The 18,132-nt window shown below is 34.9% G+C and overlaps 1 protein-coding gene across 2 annotated transcripts in view; it reads left to right on the top strand.

Moving 5' to 3' along the window:
• Nucleotides 1-18,132, top strand: part of Msh3 (mutS homolog 3) — a 215,115-nt gene that overhangs the window by 60,206 nt on the left and 136,777 nt on the right. The gene's annotated exons all lie outside the window — the stretch shown is intronic.

Consider the following 18,132-nt stretch of genomic DNA (forward strand, 5'->3'; position numbering starts at 1 on the left):
GGAAGGTGGTTTAAGACTTTTTTAGACCTGGTAAATTATACGACTATAGATGAATTCCTTAATTTTTATTTGGTGTAAGGTGTTTACTGCACACCTTTCATAGAACAGTTGAAACAGACTATCACTGGGTATGTTCTTTAGAGATTTCCATTTTTATTTTCCACTATAGTCCTGTGATGACTGTCAGGTAAGCTAGTATTCTCAGTCTGCAGTTTATGTGTGACTCACGCAGGAAACCTGTTAAAAATGAAATTGTTCCCTTTCCTCTAACTTCCTGCTGAATTAAAAACATATTTGGGGTGTGGAATCTGTGCCTTTGATGTGTTACCATCGCATGACTCTGATATAGGCCTGCCATAAACTACAGTTTGAGGAAATTAGAGTTGACAATTCTGAGAGACAGTGTTATCACCATTTAGTCTTTCAAAAACAATATATTTGGCAACAGGGAGGAATGTTACATGTGAAAATGATGAAGTAGAAATTTTACTGAAATGCAGTTTGACAAAATTCTGGTTACAGTATTTCTTATATGTGCAGAATTTCTAATAGATTTTTGTTGTAAGGAGAAAGGAATTTAAACTTGCCATACCTTTAATTAAGAAATCTGGGAAAATACAGATAGGAGATTTTATAACCTTAACTATTTTGTGAACAAAATGTTTGCATGAGGATGTTTAATGTACAGATTATGAAACAATGAATTTAACATTCTCGTAAATGCGTCCATGAAAGCCTCAAGGATAACTGACAAGTCCATTTTTATCAGATTTAATGGGTTTCTAAATCCTTATCTGCTTATCAAACAGAACCTTAATTAGAACTGTAATTGAGTAACCAGCTGCCTCCTGCATTCACTCTAGGAACTTGTATGAAAACATTGTGGAGCTCATGTAAGGTCATTCATTGCTTTTTGAGTTGCTAAATAATAACTTTGTTGTAGGCTTCTAAAAATCCAGGTATTAAGGGAATTTGTGGGAAGATAAAAATTGATAGGAGGTTTGTAATAGTTAGTTTGATACTCTCTCCCCAGTGGATTAAGGTAGGAAAACACCTCCCTTCTTTAGTACCACAGATGGGAGAAAATCCCCCTTCTTAGGGTTCTTCTTCCATGAGCTTAGGCTGGTAGAAGAACTGGGTGGTGTGGGTTTGGATATCATTAATCTGTATCTCTTTGCAACTTTGGGCATTGTACTTAATCTCTCAAAGCTCAGTTTACTCATTTTTAAAATTGAGATGTTGCTGCCTGCCTCAAGGGAAGAAGGATTCCGGAACTTGTACTCATTTATTCATTTAGTTGTTCAGTGTAATACTACACCGATTGAGTCCCTCTTCTGACCAGGCACTGTTCCAGGCATTGGGTACAGCAAAAATAAAACTGTCAAAAGACTCTGTCTTTGTGGATTCTAGTGTGGTATGCCGTTTTACACTAGGTAATTGAGGAAGATGTCATTGAGAATACTGTAACTTGAAGACCTGAGGAAGATGAGGATGTCATATGGCTATTTAGGAAAGAACATTTTGGGCAGAAGGAAAAGTAGATACAAAGGCACTGAGGTAAGGCCTGAGCTGTGGTGTTTGAGGGACAGCCCAAAGGTAAGTGTGATTAGAGCAGAAGGAATGAAGGTGAGTGTAGAAATAAATGAGTTTAGAGAACATGATTGGGCCAGATCAACATCTAATTTTTTAAACTATTATTATTATTATTATTATTATTATTATTATTATTATTATTGTTTTCTACCTAGCCCTATTAAAAAGATAAGTCCTATGAGGTCAGGGGGTTTTATGTCTATTGTTAGGGAATTTTAAACGTGCAACTTGGAAGTTTTTTCCCTGTTCATAGTTGGGAATGGGGAATGACTAAAGCAGTCAGAGAAGGAAAGTGCAGCTTTAAGAGGAGGCTTATGCAGGGACTTGAGGGGTAGCATGTGGTAGATGTTCCCTAAGTGTCTGTTGATTTTTTCTATTAAATGTTACCATTTTTTTATTCATTATGAGTCCTAGAGCGATAGGTAGAAATGACTGTGAATGTATAAAAAGCATTATGTGGACCATTTTTCATTAATCATATTGATTATTGAAAATAATAAATTAAATAAAAAATATTAATAATATTAATAATAATAAATTAAATAATAAATAAATAAAAAATATTGATTATTATTAATCATATTGATTAATGAAAAATCATATTGATTATTGAAAATGCTAATTGTTTATCTCATAGTTATCTTTCAACTGCTTTGTATTTTTTTCCCTAACAGTAGAAAATTCCTCAGTGCATTTTTATTTAGAAATATTTTTCTTCATGACTTATTTTTGATTCAAAGGTTGATTCTTAATTAGAAAATAACTTGTTTAAATGCTCTAAATGGAAGGTTTTTAATGTTTTTATTTTGTGTCTAATTACTACATTCCCTGACACACACCTCTGTATTTTTTTGGAATAAATTTTTATTGAGGTATATTGAACATGCAGGAAAATACACAAGTCACATGGGCATAGTGCGGTAAATTTTTGAAAAGTAAATACACCTATGTACACAGCATCCAGGTCAAAAAATAGAGCATTGTGAATACTCCAGAGGCCTCCTTTACGCCTCCCCCTTCCCTGTTTTTGGAACCAGTGTTTGAACCCAGGGATGCTTAAGCATTGAGCCACATCTCCAGTCCTTTTTAAAAATATTTTATCTGAAGATAGGATCTTGCTGAGTTGCTTAAGGCCTTGCTAAGTTGCTGAGACAGCCTTTGAACTCCTGCCTTAGCTTCCCAGCTGCTGGGATTACAGGTGTGCACCACTGCATCTGGCATTTCGGGCCCCTTTCTGTCACTGCTCTCCCTCAGAAATTCTACATATAAATTAAGTTTTCCTCTTTTGATTTTTATATAAATGGAATTATATGGCATATACTATTTTCTGGCTTCTTATTTTATTTGTGAGATTAAAAATCTGTTCTTATTGCTGCCTGAATATATCCTAAATTCTATATCCATTCTACTGTGAAGGAAATTTTTATCATTTTCACTTGGGATGATTACCAGTAATGCTCCTGTAAACTTTCTTGTACTAGTCTTTTGATAAATATGCGTATGCACTTTTGTGAATGTACTTGCTGGATCACAGGATTTGTGTGATGTGTTTATATTTAGTAGATATGACCAGTTTTCTAAAGTTGTTTTACTTACTTATATTACACTGCAGCAGTATAGGAAAATTCTTCTTGTTTCACAACAAGCGATATTGTCAGTTCTTTAGGTGTCCTCTTAGTGTGTGTCGGTCATTTTTGGATTAATTTACATGATAGACTATGATAGGGATCCTTTTTTTCTTATGTTTATTGGCTGTTTGGTATCCTCCTGTGTTTCTCTAAGTCTTACCTGTTCTTCTACTGGGTTGTCATTTCTTTATTAATTTATAGGTATTCTGCTTATTTTCTATATATAACCGAATGTGCGGGGCATATTTATTGATGTTCTCCTTTTCTATAACTTACATTTCTATTTAAGTGTCAGAGTATATATAGATATACAGAGTTCTTTAGTGTAGTCTAGTTGATCAGTGTTTTCCTCTAAAGTTTGTGTTTTTGTGTCTTAACAACTCTGTACCTATTTTGATATCATAAATATATTCCTATCTATTTCTTTTAGACACTGGATTATTTTATTTTTACATTTAGATCTACTGTCACTGTGGAATTGACCTTTCAGTATGGTTTGAGATCGATTTCCTTTTTTCCCTATTGAATATCCAGTTGACCTGTTACCGTGTATCACTTCACTGTAATATGACTTCTGTCACAAATCAAGTGACTATATATTTATTTCTGAATATTTAGTGTTATTGTTAAAGTCATATTAATATTTTCTACTTAGTTATTATTGTTCAATAAAATTCTGGTGAATTTAGTATTTTGCTCTTATCCTTCCTAGTCATTTTGGCTGCTCTAATGGAATATCATAGACTGGATGGCTCACAGAATAGAAGCTTGTTTCTCATAGTTCTAGAGGCTGGGAAATTCAAGATCAGGGTGCCAGCCTGGGTTCTGGTGAGGGCCTTCTTCCTGATTTGCAGATGGCCATATTCTTGCTGTGTCCTCACATGGCACATGGCAGGAATAGAGGAAGCAAGCTTACTTCTGTCTCTTCTTATGAGAGCACTGATGCCATTTTGAGGATGTCACTCTCATGACCTGATTACCTCCCAGAGGCCCCAACTCCAAATACCATCACATTGGGAATTAAGTTTCAACATATAAGTTGGGGAGGGGGGACACAAACATTCGGTCTATTATATAAATTCAGTGGCCTTGCTGAATTCAGATAGTGTGACTATAAAATCTTTTCAATGTTTTTGTTCTTTTCTAGTCCCTATACTTTTATTTTGTATTCTTATTTTACTAGCTACATCTTCTAGGTTAGCATGAGTTCGAGTATATATTAGTATAGCAGTCATCTCTGTTTATGTTCTATGTCAGGGGAAAGTGTTCAATATTTCAGCCAAGTATTTCGTTTGAAATATCAAAACTGGCACAGTCTTTGCCCTTTTGTAGGCCAGGAAATACTAGCATAAATGCTATGCAGTACTATGTGCTTAGTTCTTGAAGTATAAACTTAAGAAATTTTAGTTACTTCTAATGGAGTTGCAGTATTCTCCCCTTATCTGCAATTTCACTTTTCGTGGTTTTTATTAACCATGGTCAGTTGCAAACCAAAAATATTAAATAGATAATTCTAGAAATAATTAATAAATTTTAAATAACTTTTGTTATAGTATATTGTTTTAACTGTCCTATAGTTATTATTAGTCATTGTGGTTAATCTTACTATGTCTGATTTGTAAGGTGAATTTAATGTAGTTACATATGTGTTGAAGAAAACATAGTACATACACCTAGGGTTTGCTGCTGTCCTTGATTTCAGGCATCTTCTAGAGGTCTTGAAAACATTTTGCCTACGGATAATGGGGAAACAACTGTTTCTGAAATAGTCATATTTAACCTACTTCTTAAACAGAATATACTAAACATAATTAGCCTTCTGGTGATCATTCAGAATTTAGGTCATCATTAAGATTATTAGTTTTTTTTTTTTTAATTTAAAATATATTTTTATTGATTGCTGATGGACCTTTATTTTATTTACTTATTTATATGTGGTGCTGAGAATTGAACCCAGTGCCTCACACATGCTAGGCAAGTGCTCTACCACTGAGCCACAACCCCAGCCCAGATTATTAGTTATTAAAGTACACTATTATAGCCCATCTTCAATTTCTGTTTTTTATTTATTTTTTTTATTTTTAATTTAGTTTATTTTTTTTTGTGGTGCTGGGGATTGAACCCAGGGCTTTGTGCTTGCGATGCAAGCACTCTACCAACTGAGCTATATCCCCAGCCCAATTTCTGTTATTTGTGACTCATCTCAACCCTTTAAGTTTCTGAACTCTTCCCATATACCAGCCTACTCTCAGACTCACTTTACAGTTCTAGGTCATATATATTAAATAAATTTTCAGATGTCTATGTGAGCATGAATCAGCTTTTCAATTCTATATTAATCATTTTTGCCTCTAGCCATGTTTTCAGTCACTTCCTTAACATTTCTTATTTTCTGTTTCTCTTGTGTTACAAGAGGAACACAAGTTCATTGTCATTATTGTTGTGGGATGCAACTTTAGAAAAGACGGACCACCACTGGGAAGTCTGAATTTGAGGGCTGGGGATATAGCTCGGTTGGTAGAATGCTTGCCTCAAAAGCACAAGGTCCTGGGTTCAATCACCAGCACCGCAAAAAACCAAAAAAACAAAACAAAAAAAAAAACAAACAAAAAATAAATATATATATTTATTTTAATAAATAAATAAAAATAAATAAATAAAAAGTCCGAATTTGAGAGTCTTTTTAACTGGCTGGCTGACTTTCTCACACAATTCCCAAAATGGCTATTGGGAGAACAGCCCCAACCATAGGTTTGCAGGGTTTTTTTTAATCATAAATCGGTACATCAGTCATAAGCATCTGTTGCTATGATTCAAAACTATAAAGTAACATCTTGAGATCTAAAATCATAAACAGAAAAGGGAAGTGGGTCAAAATGACCTTAGTTGGGTACAAGTTAAAGAATGGTTTCTAACATCTAGACAGTCACTGTTGACATGGTACATTGTTTAAGAAAAATAGGAATCAAAAAATGAGGAGAGTTTTACATTATATAATAATTGCCATTTTGTGTTGCCAAACATGCTATTCTAAGCAACAGTTGATAGGTACAGAGACGGGGTGTTCCCACAGGAGAAGCATTTCCTATATAACATGGAGTCTCAGGGTAAAATGGAGTCTGTTTAGTCATTGCCCATATAGCCTGGCCTATAACATTTCCATGGAGTCAAATATGTCAACCTGTCACAATTGTGATGAAACACCACATTAACATTGACCTTGCAATCTGGTAAAAATATTACTAGAGTAGTGCCTCCAAATTTATGTGACCACAAAAAACTTTTTTACAGGTTTTCTGAGATATTTGACAAATAAGGCTATATATTTATGAGGTCCAATAGCTTGATGTATGTACACATCATGAAGTATGTGTACATAAATATGACAAGCTAGCTAACATTTATTACTTCATAGTTATCTTTGTAATTTTGAGGTAAGAAAATTTAGTAAAACATTAACATTTGGTTATAGTCACCATGCTTTACCCACTAAGCTTAATTTATCCTAACAAATTGAAGTTTGTGCTCTTTGACAAGTATCTCCTCCATTCCCTGTTCTCTTGTACTCCAGCCCCAGGCAACACCATTCTCACTGCTTCTGTGAATTCAGTTTTTTTAGGTTCTATATATAAGTAAATCGTGTAGTATTGTCTGTGCCTGGCTTCTTTAACTTACAAAATGACAGGATTTTCCTCTTTTTAAAAGTCTGAATAGTATGTCATTGTATATATGTGCCACATTTTCTTTATTTGTTCCTCTGTGAATGAACACTTAAATTCTTACTATTGTAAATAGTGCTACAATGAACAGGTGAGTACAGATATTTCCTCAAAAAACTGATTTCCTTTGGATGCATACTCAGAAGTGGAATTGCAAGATCATAGTGTAGTTCTATTTTTAATGTTTTGAAGAACCTCTAAGCTTTTTTCCATAATGACTGTTTCTGTTTACATTCCTGATAGCAATGGGAGGGTTCCTTTTCTCTGCATATTTGCTGATACATTTTTTTTTGGCCTTTTTAATAATAGCCTTTCTACCAAGTGTGAGGTGATGTCTCATTGTGATTTTTGATTTGCATTTTCCTGATGATTAGCAATGTTGAATATTTTTACATATGCTTATTGGCCATTTGTGTGTTGTGTATTGAGAAATATCTATTTGGGTCCTTTGCTTGTTTTTTTAAATCTGGTCAATTGTTTTCTTTTTTAAAAAATTATTTATTTATTTTTTATTTTTTACAGACTATTATTATACTATTATTATACTATTGAGTTGTTTATGTCCCTTATATATCAAACTACTTTTAAATTCAGGGTGATGATGGAACTTTGGTAGTTACTTAGGAGATAAGATGAACTTTTATAGTAAAAAGTGTTTCAGAGGGAATTAAATTTAGGAAAACCCAGTAAAATTAGAATAATTTATATTTGTGTTTCTTGAAAGATATTTAAAATATGGTACAAATGTAGGAAACAATATGATACAAATATAGCAGAAAGCCCTGGGACCCCCATCCAGTGCAGGAAATGGAATTTCGGCAGCCACTCTGGAAACACTATGCACCTCCCTGTCACGGCCCTGAGTCACTGTGATCCTGACTTCCATTGTTATCACTTTCCTAATTTTCTTTGTAGTTTTGTCACCTGACTGTATCCTACAGTTTAGTTTTGCCAGTTTCTTTATAAAGTGTCTTTTAAAGTCTCATTTTATCTACAGGTTCTTCTCTGTCCCTTGATAAAGAAACTCAGTTGTTTTTCCTGTAGAATTTTCCACAGTCTGGTTATTGGGTTACATCTTCCTAGAGTTTAACATGGTCCTCAGTATTTTCTGTGAATTGGTAGTTGAATTGAGAGGCTTAGTAAGATTCATGTGTTTTGTTTTTGGGTTCTTGTGGAGAAAGAGCAAGACTACTTCATAGATAGCCTTCTATTGGAAAAATACTATACTAAATGATTGTCTCTTTTTGTGAATTAAGTAACCAGTGACACTTGCTGGTGATTAACTAGTTTTCCTTTTGAAAGTATCATTATAGATTCATGGATTTAAACATATTTAATGAGTTTTGATTCACTGTGGTTGCTATTCTTCCTGATGTTCAGATTGGCTCATAATTGAATAGAGCTTCTTCAAATTGGTTTCTATGTCATTTTGCCATGACCTTAGTATTAGCTTTTTTGCTTTTTTGTGTAATACGATATTCTAGACTTATCCTAAATATTTTCTATCCCATTCCTGAAATTAGTTATTTCTCCAATAAGTCCTTTACATGGAAAAGGTATTTGAAAATCATAATCTTTATAATAGGATGCTCCTTATTTATTATTACTCATAGGCCTCTTTAGTGGGAAATGTAGGATATGTATGTATTTTATAGATAAGCAATATAGAGTTCAAAAATACTTATGATTCAGACTCAGGGTAGTAAGTTTTCACTTCTTCAGTATTACATCTCTATCTCCTTTTTCTAACTTGAGGTCCTTATGTAGGTACTCTAGTTCTATTACTAGAATATCAGATACTTAATTTGCTTTGTTCCATATTACACATACATTTTCGGAGTAATAATACTAATATGACCACCAACAATGTAGATTACTGAAAAAAGGTAAAAGCTCTTCCATTTCTTCCCCACTTAGGTCATGGTCGTAATGTCTGCTCTGACAGTACATATACAGTGCCTTTGTATGCAGTGCCTTCTTGCTTATGGCCTTCATTACATCTTCATTGAGTTCTCCAAGCAAATGTATATTAAATTCTCATTACCAGTTCTTATGTCTGTTATCTCCAATCATCTTGTTTAACTGAAATTCATTTTCTAGTAAAGTAGTTCTTAAACCTTTGTGTGCATTAGAATTACCTGGAAGATTTGTGTGTCAGTCAGCTTTCTGTAACTGTGACCAAAATACCTGACAAGAACAGCCTAGAGGAGGAAAAGTTTATTTTGGGCTCACAATTTCATAGGTGAGGCTGATTCCATTACTCTTGACCTGAGGTGAAGGAATAGTATAATGTCAGAAGGAAATGGCAGAGGAAAACTGTCAGCTTATGGCAGCTTGGCACCTGGAGTTGGGGAGAGGGAAAGAGAGGGGGAAAGAAGGAGAGAGAAGGGAGTTAGGGACGAAATATAATCCCTAGGGGCACTCCTTCAGTGACCTACTTCCTGCAGCCATGCCCCATCTGCCTACAGTTACCACAATAATCAATCCATTCAGATTATTAATTCATCAGTAGACTAATCCACCCATTAGGTTACAACTCTCATGATCTAACCATTTTACCTCTGAACTTTCCTGCATTGCTACATGCACTTTAGGGGAACACCTCATCCAAATCATAACAGCTTGTTAAAGCACTGAGTGCTGGGTCTCCCTGTGAGATTCTCTGATACAGTGTGTAGGGATGGGGTATGAGAACTCACATTCCTGAAAAGATCCAGGTAGTGGTAAAGTTTCTGATCTGGTGACTGTACTTTGCCACTGCTTAGGGCTTTATGCGTTAAAAGTAGGGTGGCCAGTTAGAAAATTCTAGAGTTTGTTTCTTTGTCTTGGTATGTTACTATGTTATTTTCTAGTGTAGAACATTGTTAGTGAAAAATCTAGCTGTTTTTCTTTATTTTATGTCTTGTCCTTTTGCTTGAGTATAATTTTACTAGATTATTTTTATTTATTTATTTATTTATTTTTCGTGGTGCTGGAGATTGAACCCAGGACCTTGTGCATGTGAGGCAAGCACTCTACCAACTGAGCTATGTCCCCAGCCCTAGATTATTTTTTTATGGTGATCATTCTGAATTGATTTCCCCAGGTATGTGGTATTTTCTTTCCTTATTTTTTTTCCCATAGCTTTATTGAAGTACAGTAAAATACACATCTGAAGTATGCAGTTTGATCAGTAACTAATACAATCAATATAAAAAACATTTCCATTACTTTTTAAAAAAGTAATCATGAGACTCTTGCATGATTTATTACATTAGAAATCAGTCACCTTAAGATGTATAGAACCCCATGCACAAATGTCAACTATTCCAAAATTAAATGGCACACTTATAAATATCTAATAGGTCAAGGAAGAAAGCTCAAGAAAAGTAAATAAAAAGTACTTTGAACTAAGTGATAATATAAGCTGAAAATCAGGCTCTCTGGGATGAAACAGTACTCAGATGAACATTTATAACTTAAAGTACTTGTATCAGAAAGATCTAGAACCACAATCAAATTATTTTCACATTTTGTAGTAGGAAGGAAAAAATAAGAGTAGGAGAAATATATGAAATAGAGAAGAAATTATATGGCTAAAATTTGATAAAATCAAATAAGTCTAATCAAGAAGAAAGCAAGAACACAAAAATAAATATCAGTGGAAAGGGAGCTATCAAAATAACCCTACACATGCTAAAAATATATTAAAGTAATATTATATGCCAACATATTAATAGCTTGCATAACATGATCTATATTAGAGAAGGATCCATGTACTGTTGAGGAGAAAGTATATTCAGTCATTGATGGATGAAATACTCTATATGTCTGTTAAGTTTAAATTATCAATTGTAGTTTGGTCATTTTTTGGGGGTGGGTGGGTACCGGGGATTGGATTCAGGGGCACTTGACCACTGAGCCACATCCCTGGCCCAATTTTGTATTTTATTTAGAGACAGGGTCTCACTGAGTTGCTTAGTGCCTTGCCATTGCTGAGGATGGCTTTGAACTTGAGATCCTCCTGCCTCAGCCTCCTGAGCTGTTGGGATTAAAGACGTGCGCCACCATGCCCTGCTGGGTCTTGTTTTTTAATACACTCTGCCATTCTGTGTCTTTTAATTGATGAATTTAGGCCAATGATGTTCAAAGTTATTATTGAGATATGATTTGTATTCCTGGTCATTTTGGCTTATATCTAGTTTTTAATTTGAATTAGTGTTTCTTTCAATTGACTATTCCTCTGGTGTAGTTCTTCCCTTTGCTGGTTTTTACTTTTTTTTTCATTGCATCTTCATGGAATATTTTGTTTGAGAATATTCTGTAGTGCAGGCTTTCTAGTTCTGAATTCTTTTAACTTTTATTTCTCATGGAAGGTTTAATTTCATCTTCAAATTCCTAGTTGGCATCCATTTTCTTTCAGAGCTTGGTACATGTTATTCCAGGACCTCCTGGTGTTGAGGGTCAGGGTTGAGAAATCAGCAGAGATCTGAATTGGTTTCCCCCTATGTGTAATCTGAATTTTTCTCTCACATCTTTAAAATTCTGTCCTTATTTTGTTTATTAGGCATTTTCATTATAATGTGCCTTGGTGTGGGTCTGTTGTAATTTTGTACATTTGGGGTCCTGTAAGCCTCTTGGATTTGATTTTCCACTTCATTCTTTAGGTTTGGGAAATTTTCTGATATTATTTCATGGGAAGAGATTGTACATTCCTTTGGTTTGTATCTCTGCACCTTGATCTATCCCAATAAATCTTAAATTTGGTCTTTTCATATTATCCTGTAATTCTTGGAAGTTCTGTTCATGGTTTCTTAATATCTTCTCTCCATGGTCAATTCTGTTTTCAAGATGATATATTTTGTTTTCGTTGCCTGAGGTTCTGTCTTCCAAGTGGTCTAGTCTGTTGATGATACTTCCTGTTGAATTTTAAATTTGGTTTATTGTTTCCTTCATTTTGAATATTTCTACTTTTTTTTTTTTTCAGAATCTCTGCCTGTTTATTGAAGTGATCTTTCACTTCTGTATTTTCTCTCTGATTTCATTTTTTATACCATTCTTTACTTTGTGACCAGTTTAACTACATACATTCTAAACTCCTTCTCTAACATTTCTTCCACTGTGATGTCGATGGATTCTATTATTGGGGTGTCTTAGTTTTTTTGGGGTGATTTTTCCCCTTGCTTTTTCATGTTTGTGTGTCTACCCATCAAACAGTATGGATCTGAGGTGAACTTATAGTGTCCCTAAAGTTTTCCAGTACCTCACTCTTTAGGGGGAGACAACTAACAGCAACAAACAATTTACAGCATTAACCAAATATTTCCTGCTATGACATCTACAATGCTAATTATCACAATAAGCAGAAATGATATTATCAGTTTTTGCCAGTAATAAAAATAGCAAGTTTGAAAAAGGGTTTAGAATTTCAATTGGTAGACAGGGAGAGAACAGAAGTGATACAGGATGTGATAATTATGAGGGAGGAGGAGAGAAGAAGTAATAAAAGATTAAGGGAAGAGTGAAAGAACAATAGAGATTGGCTATAAGCAGAAGAAAAGAGAATCAAGGGAAACAGGAGAAAAAATAAATATATATAAAGTAAAAATTAAAAAACATTAAAACTAATAAAAGTAAAAGAATACAAAACAAAACTAAAGTATACTAATCAAACATCCCAGTTCACAAAGAACATCCATGAAAAATAACTGGCTTCAAAAATGCTAGAAATGAGAAAAATAAATAAATATGTGTATAAATGTCCATGTACCAGTAAGGTTACAATTGAACAGAAAAAAGAAAAAAAGTAATGGAAAGATTCTGATGAAAAGTTAAAGAATTCTTTCCTGTGGAGTTCAAAAGATACTCCGCATTTCTTCTCAGCAGTTTTAGGTGGGGTCACCTGGAGCGTGGCACTTCACCCTCTGGATTGCTGGAGTGAGAGAAGTAACCCCAGTAGGCGGAGTTCCTAGAGGCAGGGTTTAGGCTTAAGTGGGCTCCAGGCTCTTTGCTGAATGCCATTTGGTCTGGAGATTTTTAATCAGCCCACCTCCAGTGCCTAGTACTTGCTGGTCCACACTGGAAAACTGTGGGGGACCCAATTCTTAGTCCCCTTTGTCACCTTTGGACCCCACATTTCCTGGTTTCAGGTTCAGTCTTCAATCTCTTCCACTCCTGCCTTCTGAGTTTCTGGCCAGATGCGTCTCTCCCAGTGGGTCCTGCAAGCAGTTGGATTGGAGGGGTAGGGGTAGAGCCAGGTGGATTTCCTTGACCAGTTCCCTGTGTAAACCTCTCTCTGTGTTTGATTTTCTCTTGGTCACTTAAGCACACTCTTTGTTGTGCAATATGTGTTTACTGGGCCTGTATTCTGGGCCAAATCAGATTTGACAGGAATGGTCCCCCTTACCTGCTGGCCCTTGGGACACAACTGCAAAATGTTTCCTTCCTTTGTCCTCTGTACAGAGCCTGGAGAGATGGTGGTTTCTTTCCCTGCACACGGATATTGTACAGTGCATCTTTCAGGTTTGCTGGGCAGAATCCTTGATCTCAGGCCTCCCCAAAATGAAGGTTCCTTTAATTCCCTTATCCCTCCACTATGCTCACTGAGGGACCGCTGTGGCTGGTTTCTGGCCCAGCCATGACAGTGGCTTTGCTGCTGGGGATTTCTTTCTTATTATATCCAACCTCCTGAATTCCTGATCTGCTTTGAATGTTCAGTTTTAAATTCTGGTAAAGTTCCCTGACTTATTTTTTGTTCATTCACCTTACTGAGTAACTGCCTGTCTGCTTTCTTGTTGCACTCCACAGAGCAGCCAGGAAAGCCACCTCCTCTATTCTTCCATCTTGAAAAACCACAATATTTTCTACCATATACTTTCAAATGCTTTTTTTCTACTTCTTTGCTTTGCCCTTCTCTTCAACTTTGAATCTCAGAAGCACTTTTTTAAAAATTATTTGTTCTATTTAGTTATACAGAACGCAGAATGCATTTTGAGTCATTGTACACAAATGGAGTGCAACTTTTCATTTCTCTGGTTGTACACGATGTAGAGTCACACCATTCGTGTAATCATATATGTATATGTGGTAATGATGTTTGTCTCCCTTGGCCCCCTCCTTTCCCCTTATTTCCCTCTACACAATCCAGTGTTCCTCCATTCTTTGTAACTTACCACTCCTCCACCCTGTTATATATTAGCATCCACTTAACAGAGAAAACATTCGGCCTTTGGTTTTTCTGGGATTGGCTTATTTCACTTAGCATGATATCCTCCAACTCCATCCATTTACCTGCAAATGCCATGTTTTTATTCTTCTTTATGGCTGAGTAATACTTCATTGTGTACATATACCACAGTTTCTTTATCCACTCATCTGTTAAAGGGCTTCTAGGTTGGTTCCACAATCTAGCTATTGTGAATTGAGCTGCTGTAAACATTGGTGTGACTGTGTCACAGTAGTATGCTGATTTGAACTCCTTTGGGTATAAACTGAGGAGTGGGATAGCTGGGTCAAATGGTGGTTCCATTCCAAGTTTTCTGCACCAGTTTGCAATTCCACCAGCAATGTATGAGTGTACCTTTTCCCCTACATCCCTGCCAACACCTTTTGTTGTTTGTGTTCTTGATAATAACCATTCTAATTGGAGTGAGTTGAAATCTTAGGGTAGTTTTGATTTGCATTTCTCTAATTACTTGAGATGTTGAACACTTTTTCATATATTTGTTGATAGATTGTATATCTTCTGTGAAGTGTCTGCTCAGTTCCTTAGCCCATTTACTGATTGAGTTATTTGTATTTTTGTTGTTAAGTTTTTGAGTTCTTTATAAATTCTGGAGATTAGTGCTCTATCTAAAGTGTGTGTGGTAAAGATTTTCTCCCACTTTGTAGGTTCTCTCTTAACATTATTGATTGTTTCCTTTGCTGAGAGAAAGCTTTTTAGTTTGAATCTATTCCATTTGTTGATTCCTGCTTTTATTTCTTATGCTTTGGGAGTCTTCTTAACTGTGCCGACATGATGAAGATTTGGGCCTACAGATTCAATGTAATTCCAGTGAAAATCCCAATGACATACTACATAGAAATAGAGAAAGCAGTCATGAAATTCATTTGGAATAATAAAGAGACACGAATAGCCAAAGCAATCTTTAGTAGGAAGAGTGAAGTAGGAGGTATCACAATATCAGACATCAAACTATACTACAGAGCAATAGTAACAAAAATGGCATGGTATTGTCATCAGAATAGATAGGTAAACCAGTGGTACAGAATAGAAGAAACAGAGACAAATCCACATAAATACAGTTATCTCATACTAGATAAAGGTGCCAAAAACATACATTGGAGATAGCCTCTTCAACAAATGGTGCTGAGAAAACTGGAAATCCATATGAACAAAATGAAATTAAACCCCTATCTCTCACCCTGTATAAAACTCAACACAAAATGGATCAAGGACCTAGGAATTAGACCAGAGACCCTGAACCAAATAGTAGAAGCACTTTTTATACAGTTTTAGATCTTTTTGACTATTTTCTACTTTCAATCCTTTTAGTCTCTCATTTCATTTCTTTTTGACTGACAGTTTTTCCCTCTTCATTTTCTATTTTATTACTTGTAGGATTTATTCAGTTTTGTGTTTTTTGTACTCAGTTCTTCATTTCTGAGATGATTCTTTTATCTCTAATTTCTTACCAGTTTATTTCTGAGTTTTTAAAAAATCAGTGTTGTTTTTGTAATAATTTTTTAGCTTGTCTTGACATTTATGTTAGAATTTTTGTCATAATTATGAACTTCTTGTATCGAGATACTACTTTTGTTTGTGGACATACCATTCTGCTTATTCTCCCTTTTTGACCTTGATTGTTTCCTGTTACTTATTTTATGTGAAATTAGTTTTCTTGAACTTTTAGAAGAAAAGCATGGTCCAGAATAGCTTTTTGTAACTTCCTTGCTCTAGAAGCATGCTTTTAAAACTTCAGGTTTTAAAACAGTTGATTGCCCCCTCCCTTTGCATCTGGCCCCAGGTAATTATTTCTTTCTTTAGTGTTCTGTAGTTCTCATTGTAGAGGTCTTTCACCTCTTTTGTGAGATTGATTCCCAAGTATTTTATTTTTTTCGATGCTATTGTGAATGGGGTAGTTTTCCTAATTTCTCTTTCTGAAGATTCATCACTTATGTATAAAAATGCATTGGATTTATGAGCATTGATCTTGTAACCTGCTACTTTACTGAATTCACTTATGAGTTCTAAAAGTTTTCTGGTGGAATTTCCAGGTTCCTCTAAATATATAATCATGTCATCAGCGAACAGGGATAGTTTGAGTTCTTCTTTTCCTATTCGTATCCCTTTAATTTCTTTGGTTTGTCTGATTGCTCTGGCTAGAGTCTCAAGGACGATGTTGAATAGAAGCGGTGAAAGAGGGCATCCCTGCCTTGTTCCAGTTTTTAGGGGGAACGCTTTCAGTTTTTCACCATTTAGAATGATATTAGCCATGGGCTTAGCGTAGATTGCCTTTATAATGTTTAGGAATGTTCCCACTACCCCAATTTTTTCTAGTGTTTTGAGCATGAAGGGATGCTGTATTTTATCAAATGCTTTTTCTGCATCTATTGAAATAATCATGTGATTCTTAACTTTAAGTCTGTTGATATGGTGAATGACATTTATTGATTTCCGAATGCTGAACCAACCTTGCATCCCTGGGATAAAACCCACTTGATCGTGGTGCACTATCTTTTTAATATATATTTGTATGCGATTTGCTAAAATTTTGTTGAGAATTTTTGCATCGATATTCATTAAGGATATTGGTCTGAAATTTTCTTTCCTCGATGAGTCTCTGTCTGGTTTAGGTATCAGGGTGATATTGGCTTCATAGAACGAGTTTGGTAGGGTTCCCTCCTCTTCTATTTCATGGAATAGTTTGAGGAGTATTGGAATGAGCTCTTCTTTAAAGGTTTTGTAGAACTCGGCTGAGAACCCATCTGGTCCTGGACTTTTCTTTGTTGGTAGGCTTTTGATGACCTCTTCTATTTCATTGCTTGAAATTGGTTTATTTAAGTTGTGTATGTCCTCCTCGTTCAGTTTAGGTAGTTCATATGTCTCTAGAAATTTGTTGATGTCTTCGAGGTTTTCTTTTTTGTTGGAGTATAGATTTTCGAAATAGCTTCTAATTATGTTTTGTATTTCACTCGTGTCTGTTGTGATGTTTCCTTGTTCATTCCGAATTTTAGTAATTTGAGTTTTCTCCCTCTTTCTCTTTGTTAGTGTGGCTAAGGGTTTATCAATTTTATTTATTTTTTCAAAGAACCAACTATTTATTTTATTAATTTTTCCGATTGTTTCTTTTGTTTCGATTTCGTTGATTTCGGCTCTGATTTTAACTATTTCCTGTCTTCTACTACTTTTGGTATTGGTCTGCTCTTCTTTTTCTAGTGCTTTGAGCTGTAGTGTTAAGTCGTTTATTTGTTGATTTCTACTTCTTTTTTTGAATGCACCCCATGAAATAAATCTTCCTCTAAGTACTGTTTTCATAGTGTCCCAGAGATTTTGATATGATGTGTCTTTGTTCTCGTTTACTTCTAAGAATTTTTTTATTTCCCTCCTGATGTCTTCTGTTATCCATTCATCATATAATAGTGTATTATTTAGTCTCCAGGTATTGGAGAAATTTCTGTTTTTTATTCTGTCATTTATTTCTAATTTCAATCCATTATGATCTGATAGAGTACAAGGTAGTATCTCTATCTTCTTGTATTTGCTAACAGTAGCTTTGTGGCATAAAATATGGTCTATTTTAGAGAAGGATCCATGTGCTGCTGAGAAGAAAGTGTATTTGTTCTTTGTTGGATGGTATATTCTATATATGTCCGTTAAGTCTAAATTGCTGATTGTGTTGTTGAGATCTATAGTTTCTTTATTCAATTTTTGTTTGGACGATCTATCCAGTGGTGAGAGAGGTGTGTTAAAATCGCCTAGTATTATTGTGTTGTGGTCTATTTGATTTCTGGAATTGAGAAGGATTTGTTTGACGTACGTGGATGAGCCAATGTTCGGGGCATAGATATTTATGTTTGTTATGTCTTGCTGATTTATGCTTCCCTTAAGCAAAATGTAAACCAGAGATATCCTTCAAAGAATGCATTACTCTTTGCTATGTTCTGTTGCTAGTCACTAAACAAATAATGTAATTAAATTAAAATATTTGTCA

Source organism: Sciurus carolinensis, chromosome 6 (genome assembly GCF_902686445.1).
Source record: "Sciurus carolinensis chromosome 6, mSciCar1.2, whole genome shotgun sequence".
NCBI lineage: Eukaryota > Metazoa > Chordata > Mammalia > Rodentia > Sciuridae > Sciurus > Sciurus carolinensis.